Below are 9,826 nucleotides of genomic sequence, written 5' to 3' on the forward strand. Positions count from 1 at the left end.
TGACTCTGACCTTGAATCTGATGATTTTGCTCCAGCTGGCCTGTACTTCAGAACTGTCAGACTCGGGAATCAGTAAGTAAAGATTCAATTATGGCTGCTCAGTCACTGGTATCTCCTGTTCCCAAGTCCCAGATCTAGGCTCAAACAGAAGTGAGCAAAGCAACATTCCTCTACAAGGCTTCCAATAAAACAAAGGGCAAAGCATGAGTAACTGCAGTCAGCGGGTTGCAGACATATTTGATTAGTTCCTGAGCTTTCAAGTCCTTTTTGGAAACAACCATTTGGTTATCCAAATCCTGAATCATGATTCTGCTTCTTGCTTGTGACTCTTGACTTTGGACTGGCTGACTGTCTGTTGTCAGCACCTTAAAAAAGAACAGGAAGCTGACCGGAAGTTGCAAGCTCCAGGCAGCTTGCAAGCAGATAGGTGGCAAGTAACTGCTGCTGGATGGAGGGAGGTGTGTGAGTGGTGAGGGAGGCATGGTGCAAGCGTGGCGAGACTTGGGATGGCTGCTGCTGGGTGGAAGAGGGTGCATGAATGGAATCCACAGCAAGAGTGGAACACGGCTTAGGGTGGCTGCTGCTGCATGGAGCAAGGATGTGTGAGTGCTAGGGACACACCATGTGAGTGCTAAGGGTCCCAGGGAGGGTGTGAGAGTGCAAGTAGCTGGTGTGCAAATCCACAGAGGCTGAGGCTGAACCCAAAAGTTGTAACCTCCTCTGCCAACTTCTCTATTGACTTGTTCTGAACCAGCCCTCTTCTCGCACCCCTAATCAAAAGAAGAGTCTGGAAAGCGTCCAAGACCAAAAGGCTTCTGCCAAGTTTTAATTACACTGTTACAAGAATACAAGAGCTTGACTTCTCAAACGGAAAAGTTGCTTTCAGCAACCAGCCCCTCCCCAAACACTTCTTTTATAGAGAGCTCAGGGCGTGGTCTCCCTGTGCCTCCTCCCGAGGAGTCCCATAGCCTTTCTTTGTTTGTCCCTGCTCGTCTGCCTCCTGCGTCGGGCGTCCTTGAACAGGGCCAGCTGTGGGTCATCATCCTCCGCACTCTCGGGCTCACACAGCTGAGAAGAGGTTCCCGGCTGAGGACTCTGCAAAGTCTCCAAATCATCATCAGCCGGTTCGTTTCCCTCCTCCCCCACATCTGAGTCCTCCGATACATCGGACCCGGCTGTCGGACCCACAGGCTGGCCCTGAGTCACAACATGACTTAACTTGTGGGAAGCAGGCAGGGAAGGTCACAAATCAAGATCATGTAACCGCAGGGTGCTGCAAGTTAACCTTGTTAAGAACCAACTGGATTCCCTAAATCCCGATCCCATGATCAGGAGGATGCTGGGATGTCCAGAAATTCAAGGACTGGTTGTAACCATCATTTGTTTAATGCTATCATAACTTTGAATAGTCACTAAACAAGTGATCATCATTAATTGTGGACTACCTGTATTTTACAGCACAATTTTCTTAGGACATGGCAATCCTACTTACTCTGGATCAGAAATCACATATTATTTTGAAAGTCAAATCCAAAATTAGTAGCATTGCTACAACACTATACATTAGACTAATGTTATTAATCCTATGTTACAAATTGGAGTTAAGATTTAAGAAACAAAGTTGTGTACTCATTAAAGAATGAAATGTTTCAGGAGTTACAAACAACTTTATGTTTTTAATAAAGTTCAATGTACTAGACAAGTTCTGTGAAATAAATTGATTTCAGTAGTATTTAATGACTGAGTAATGTATTTAAAATATGTTAGAATTAAGGTATATACAGACATCATCTATTAGTTTAAAAATATTCAGAATATTCCAGTACTATGTTCCAGGAGATGGGGGAATACCTGTAAAATAGTATTTCCAATCTCCAAAGGCTGCTATTTAATTCAGCACATCACACAGCCATGACTATATGGCATCTCTTACTGCAAAATACGATTTTTGTAAAAAAAAGGTTTTTGACTCAACCATCCCAAATATTAAATACCATTTGTAATGCTAAGATTGATTACATATGTTTTATATTCCTTGTTAGGGATTTAGTTGAGGGTGAGCATGCGGACCTGGCTTGCATCACGGAGACTTGGTTGGGCCCAGAGGGTGGGGTCCCTTTGGTTGACCTTTGCCCACCAGGCTTCCGGGTGCTACACCAGCCTCGAGCTCAAGGTAGGGGTGGGGGTGTGGCGGTGATCATTAGGGAGACCTTATGTCCACGGGAGACCACCGTTCCTCAGATAGTCGGGTGTGAGTCTCTGTGAGATTTGGTTCTGGGGCGCAGTTGGGCTTGCTGCTCGTGTACATTTCGCCTAGTCGCGCAGCGGCAGCCCTGCCTGAGCTGCTCGATATCCTCTCGGGGTTGGTGGTTGAGTTCCCCAAACTTATAGTTTTGGGAGACTTCAATCTACCATCCCTGGGAGGCTCATCTGAGCTTGCTCGGGAGTTCATGGCTTCCATGACGGCCATGGACCTGACGCAGGTAATTTCTGAACCAACTCATGAGGGAGGCCACACCCTTGACCTGATTTTTTTATCTGGACGGTGGTTGGATGATCTTGGGGGCTTTCCATTTATTATGCCCCTGTCATGGACCGATCATCACCTCCTGCGGCTGGTCTTCCATTTTGCCACCCCCCGCCGTGGGGGTACGGAGCCAATTAGATGGTACCGCCCCAGACGCCTAATGGATCCTGATAGATTCCAAGCGGCGCTGGGGTCCCCACCTGCCTCCATTGCTCACAACTCGGCGGATGCCTTAGTGGAAGCCTGGGAAAGGGCAGCCACTGAGGCACTTGACCGGGTTGTACCCTTGCGGCCCCTGACCAGGTGCAGATCCCAGCGAGCTCCATGGTTCTCCGCGGAGCTCCGGGAGATGAAGCGTCGGAAACGGGGCCTAGAGAGCTGCTGGAGGTCCAGCCGATCTGAATCCGACCGGTTGCGGTTAAGAACCTACATTAGGTCTTATCTCGCTGCGATGAGGGTGGCGAGGTGTAATTACTTCTCTACCCTCATCGCGTCCGCAGATAATCGCCCGGCCGCCTTGTTTAGGGTGACTCGCTCCCTTCTTAATCAGGAGGTGAGGGAGGATCCCTTGCAGGGTCGTGCCGAGGAGTTTAGTCAACATCTGTCGGATAAAATCGCTCGGATTCGGACCGGTTTGGACTCCAGCTGGGCAGAGTCTGGCGATCAGGACACGGGCGGTCCTGTCAATGTTATCTGGGAGGAGTTTGATTCTGTGACCCCTGATGAAGTGGACAGGATTATGGGGAAGCTGAGTTCCACCACATGTTTATTGGATCCGTGCCCTTCTTGGCTGGTTTATGCAGCTAGGGAGAGGACACGAGGCTGGCTCCAGGCGGTTATATCTGCTTCTTTGAGCGAGGGTTATTTCCCCACCGTCTTGAAGGAGGCAGTGGTGAGACCTCTCCTCAAGAAGCCTGCCTTGGACCCAGCTGTATTGAACAACTTTCGTCCAGTCTCCAACCTTCGCTTTCTTGCGAAGGTTGTTGAGAGTGTGGTGGCGCATCAGCTCCCTCTGGTCCTGGATGAAGCGGATTATCTGGACCCTTACCAATCGGGTTTCAGGCCCGGGCACAGCACGGAGACGGCATTGGTCGCTCTGGTGAATGATCTCTGGAGGGCTCGGGATAGGGGATATTCCTCTGTCCTAGTCCTATTAGACCTCTCGGCGGCTTTCGATACCATCGACCATGGTATCCTGCTGCGGCGTCTCAGGGGATTGGGAGTGGGAGGCACAGTTTTTCAGTGGTTCTCCTCCTATCTCCTGGGACGCTCGCAGTCGGTGTTGGCAGGGGGGCAGAGGTCGACCCCTAGGACTCTCGCTTGTGGAGTTCCTCAGGGGTCGGTCCTCTCGCCTCTCCTGTTCAACATCTATATGAAACCGCTGGGTGAGATCATTCGTGGTTTTGGAGTTGGGTATCATCAATATGCCGATGATACCCAACTTTTTATTTCGACCCCAAACCACCCCAGTGATGCCCTCGCTGTGATGTCCTGTTGCCTGGAGGCGGTTCGGGTCTGGATGGGGAGGAACAGACTTCAACTCAACCCTGACAAGACTGAGTGGCTGTACATTCCGGCATCCCGGGACACCCGGGATGTTCCATCTCTTTCTATGGGGGGTGAGCTCTTACCCCCTGTGGATAGGGCTCGCAACTTGGGAGTCCTCCTAGATTCACGACTCACTTTGGATGATCATATAGTGGCCGTGACTAGGGGGGCTTTCGCCCAGGTTCGCCTGGTGCGCCAGTTGCGGCCCTATCTGGACCGGAAGGCCTTATGTACGGTCACTCATGCGCTCGTGACCTCTCGCCTAGACTACTGTAATGCTCTCTACATGGGGCTTCCCTTGAAGACTGCTCGGAGGCTCCAACTGGTACAGAATGCAGCCGCGAGAGTTGTCTTGGGAGTTTCCCGGTACTCCCATGTTACACCTTTGCTCCGTGAGCTGCATTGGTTACCAGTTGTCTTCTGGGTAAGGTTCAAGGTTTTGGTTATGATCTTTAAGTCCCTACATGGCATGGGTCCGCGATACCTCGAGGACCACCTGCTGCCGGCGTCGACTCTCCTCCGCCCTGTGCGTGCCCACAGAGAGGGCCTCCTCAGGGTGCCTCCGGTCAAGGAATGTCGACTGGTGGCCCCCAGGGGGAGGGCCTTCTCTGTGGGTGCTCCGGCATTATGGAACCAACTGCCGGTTGAGCTCCGGACGGCATCGGACCTCCGATCCTTCCGTCGCGGGTTGAAGACCCATTTATTTGAACTAGCGGGTCTGGCCTGATGGGGGTATATGGGTTTTTATAGGTTTTTTATTATTTTATCATTCTTGTTTTAATTGGGCATTGGTTTAATTTTCTTTTAATTTTTGTATTGTTATTTATATATGCCCTGTGAACCGCCCTGAGTCCCTTAGGGAGAAGGGCGGTATAGAAATCTCAATAAATTAAATTAAATATTCATTTCAGTGTATAGGTAGTTTTCCCACAACCACAACTGGAACCAGAATTCTGGTCATAAGTTGTTATGGTTGGTAAGTTGAGACACGATGTGACCAGACTCAATTTTACCACTGTTTTAATGATAGTTGTAAAGTAAGTTACAGAAGTCATAAACTGAATCATACATTGCTAAGCAAATCCATGCTTCCAAATGGGCATTTTTTGTCAGGAACTGCAAAAAAAAAGTTGTAAGTTGTGGTGATGTAACTGCAGGACACTGCAACTAGTCATAAATGCAAGCTAGTTGCCAAGTGCTCAGAATGTGTAGGAGGAGGCAGCAGTCATAAGTTTGAGGATGGGTTGAAAGCAGCTTTTTAAAAAGTTCATTGATCAAATGATGGTTGAACAGCTGAAGATTACCTTTATAGAAACTTCCAATGCACAGCTACTTCCCAACGCTCTGATTATTATTTAATAATATACTGCTCACTAACCAGTGTTTCTTGGTGGCTTTACAATTCAATAAAAACACAAACATAAAAACAACTAAATCTGACTAGAGTTAAATAGTAGCAATTGTGAGAGATCTCACTAGCAGACAATGACTTAAATATGAGCCAGCAGTGTGCTGCAGCTGCCAAAAAAGCCAATACAACACTAGGCTGCATTAACAAAGGAATAGAATCAAGATCACATGAAGTGTTAATACCACTTTACAATGCCTTGGTAAGGCCACACTTGGAATACTGCATCTAGTTTTGGTCACCACAATGTAAAAAAAGATGTTGAGACTCTAGAAAGAGTACAGAGAAGAGCAGCAGAGATGATTAGGGGACTGGAGGCTAAAACATATAAAGAATGGTTGCAGGAATTGGCTATGTCTAGTTTAATGAAGAGAAGGACTAGGGGTGACATGATAGCAGTGTTTCAAAACAGGTGAAACTCAAAAAATTGGAATATCGTGCAAAAGTTCATTTATTTCAGTAATGCAACTTAAAAGGGGAAACTAATATATGAGATAGACTCATTACATGCAAAGCAAGATAGTTCAAGCCGTGATTTGTCATAATTGTGATGATTATAGCTTACAGCTCATGAAAACCCCAAATCCACAATCTCAGAAAATTAGAATATTTTGTAAAGGTGCAATATTCTAGGCTCAAAGTGTCCCACTCTAATCAGCTAATTAAGCCATAACACCTGCAAAGGGTTCCTGAGCCTTTAAATGGTCTCTCAGTCTGGTTCAGTAGGAATCACAATCATGGGGATGACTGCTGACCTGACAGTTGTGCAGAAAACCATCATTGACACCCTCCATAAGGAGGGAAAGCCTCAAAAGGTAATTGCAAAAGAAGTTGGATGTTCCCAAAGTGCTGTATCAAAGCACATTAATAGAAAGTTATGTGGAAGGGAAAAGTGTGGAAGAAAAAGGTGCACAAGCAGCAGGGATGACCGCAGCCTGGAGAGACTGTCAGGAAAAAGCCATTCAAAAGTGTTGGGGACTTTCACAAGGAGTGGACTGAGGCTGGAGTCAGTGCATCAAGAGCCACCACACACAGACGGATCCTGGACATGGGCTTCAAATGTCGTATTCCTCTTGTCAAGCCGCTCCTGAACAACAAACAACGTCAGAAGCGTCTTACCTGGGCTAAAGAGAAACAGAGCTGGTCTGTTGCTCAGTGGTCCAAAGTCCTCTTTTCTGATGAGAACAACTTTTGCATCTCATTTGGAAACCAAGGACCCAGAGTCTGGAGGAAGAATGGAGAGATGCTTGAAATCCAGTGTGAAGTTTCCACAGTCTGTGTTGATTTGGGGAGCCATGTCATCTGCTGGTGTTGGTCCACTGTGCTTCATTAAGTCCAGGGTCAACGCAGCCGTCTACCAGGAGACGAGCTTTATGGGGATGCTGACTTCATTTTCCAGCAGGACTTGGCATCTGCCCACATTGCCAAAAGCACCAAAACCTGGTTCAATGACCATGGGATTGCTGTGCTTGATTGGCCAGCAAACCCGCCTGACCTGAACCCCATAGAGAATCTATGGGGCATTGCCAAGAGAAAGATGAGAGACATGAGACCGAACAATGCAGAAGAGCTGAAGGCCGCTATTGAAACTTCCTGGTCTTCCATAACACCTCAGCAGTGCCACAGGCTGATAGCTTCTATGCCACGCTACATTGAGGCAGTAATTGCTGCAAAAGGGGCCCAAACCAAGTACTGAGTACATATGCATGCTTATACTTTTCAGAGGTGCGATATTGTTCTATGTACACTCCTTGTTTCATTGATTGCATGTAATATTCTAATTTTCTGAGATTGTGGATTTGGGGTTTGCATGAGCTGTACGCAATAATCATCACAATTATGACAAATCATGGCTTGAACTATCTTGCTTTGCATGTAATGAGTCTATCTCATATATTAGTTTTCCCTTTTAAGTTGCATTACTGAAATAAATGAACTTTGCACGATATTCTAATTTTTCGAGTTTCACCTGTATCTCAGGGGCTGCCACAAAGAAGAGGGAGTCAGGTTATGCTCCAAAGCACCTGAAGGCAGGAAAAGAAGCAATGGGTGGAAACTAACCAAAGAGAAGCAATCTAGAAGTAAGGAGAAATTTTCTGAAATTTTCTAACTAATCACTGGAACAACCTGCCTGCAGAAGTTGTAAATGCTCCAGCACTGGAAGTTTTTAAGAAGAGACTGGACAACCATTTGATGAAAATGGTATAGGGTTTCCTGCCTGACTAGGGGGCTGGAGTAGATGAACTCCAAGGTCCCTTCCAATGTTGTTATCATTATTATAAATAATGAGTAGAAACCAAGATTACAACAGGCAAGGAGATGATATTTCTGGTATTAGTCAATGGTCCACCAACCACGTCCAGTATAGAGCATCCCATTGGACTCATTAAAGAATGAACTCTTTCTGGAGTTACAAACTACTTAATTTATGTTTTTAATAAAGCTCAGTGTACTAGACATATCTATATCCATAGGGCATAAATTCTTTCTGAATCTATTCAAATACAACATTTCATAAAATGTTTTATTCTGAATTTTAAATATGTTCTTAAAATCATTTTGGAAGTATTTAAGCTTGAAATACCTCCTAAATACTCAAAACAACCAATTTTGCATTTTATGTGTGACTTTTCATGAATTTTCTGCTTAAAATACCTTGTTAAAGATAATAGAAAAATATTTCTAAGTTTAACATGGGAAATTTTCAGGTAATGCACTTCTTTGTCCAAGTTGTGTCATTCTCCAAATTATACCCATACAACAATTCAGTTTCAAAAATTATCTTTCACTGACATCAATAGATTTTCCCCACATCATTTGCTTTAACCTAAATGCAATCAATATAAGTCCCATTCTTGCTCACCCACTATCCAGACAGAGGGAGACATAATGCTGTGGAGAAATGAAGTAAGGGCAGGAGAAAAATATGTTTATTACACTCCTAAAACTTCCTAGGCCAGTGGTTCCTTTCTACTTAATTTAAGAGAAATGGGTTTCAATCTTTTTTCCTGGTTACAAGATACATAAAAATAAATGTAGACTACTGCATAAGCAAGGCTATTCAAACTATTAAATTATAGTATGTACTGAATATATATACAGATAGACTTCAACTTATGACTGCAACTGAGCTCAGAATTACAGTCATAAGTTGTGATGGTGATTAAGTGGGCCACCACATGATGACGCCTGATTTTACACCTTTTTTTGTGATGGCCATTAAGCGAATGTTGCGGTCATTAAATTAACATCAGAGTTGTTAGCTGAACACGGTGGTTAAACTAGGTCATTTTATCCAATGGCAGTTTTTGCTGGAAACTGAAAGAAAACACTGGAAATTAAAAAAAATAGTCAAAAATTGCAGTCTCGAATGGTTACAGACAGCCATAAATGTAAGCACTGGTTACCAAGTGCTGAAATGCAAAGACATGACCATGAAGACCGATGCAACCATAAGTAGCTTTTTGGGGATCCATTTGGACAGGCAGAATTTGATTTTTTCCAAATGCTGAACCTATGCATTCTCTCAATTATTTCACATGATTAGGTTATACCGTATTATATTATTATTATTATTATTATTATTATTATTATTATTATTATTATTATTATTATTATTGTTGTTGTTGTTGTTGTTGTTGTTATTATTATTTAGCATATGGCATTGTTACATTAGCCAGGAGACCACAATGTACTTTGGCTTCCAAAGTACTAGCTCCGTTCTAGGAAATGCATGCTTCCTGTTGCGTGTCACATAAGGGTGAGCTAGCTTCGCATCAGAAAAAAAGACAAGCAGCTCTTCCTGCAGTCATTCAAGGCCTCCTCCCTCCCTGGCACCATCTTGCAAACAGGCACCACAATTGGGAAGGTTCAGAGGACAGGAATCTGACTGCCTGCACCAGCTCGTCCCCCACCCCCACTGAAGTGTTACCTATTTTATCTACTAGCATAGAGCATGCTTTCGAACTGTTAGGGGGACAGAAGCTGAATCAAGTGAGAGGACCTTACCCTGATACACAATGTTAGAATTCGAATTGCTGGAGCAGAAAGCTTCTCCAGGGTCATGAAGCCACTGAACCACCATGCCTCTATTAGGTTAGATCAGGGGTGTCAAACTCAATTTCATTGAGGGCCGCATCAGCATTGCGGTTGCCCTCAGGGGGGGCGGGTGGGTATGGTCAGGTTGGGCATGGCCTACTGGGTGGGCATGTTCAGCTCTACATCGTTCGCATCAAGGATGTCTATGGGGGCCTGGGCAGGAGTGGGACAGATCTGAGGGTCTCTGGCAGAAGGAGGGTCTCTGGGCCAGGGTCAAGGCAATGGAGGCTGTTCCCTCACTGTTT

At 45.3% G+C, this 9,826-nt stretch overlaps 1 protein-coding gene across 3 annotated transcripts in view; it reads right to left on the bottom strand.

The window, feature by feature from the left end:
* The window catches only part of RALGPS2 (Ral GEF with PH domain and SH3 binding motif 2), a 117,204-nt gene that overhangs the window by 72,348 nt on the left and 35,030 nt on the right, over nucleotides 1–9,826 (bottom strand). The window lies entirely within an intron of this gene.

Source organism: Vipera ursinii, assembly GCF_947247035.1.
Source record: "Vipera ursinii genome assembly, chromosome: 3".
NCBI classification, from domain to species: Eukaryota; Metazoa; Chordata; class Lepidosauria; order Squamata; family Viperidae; genus Vipera; species Vipera ursinii.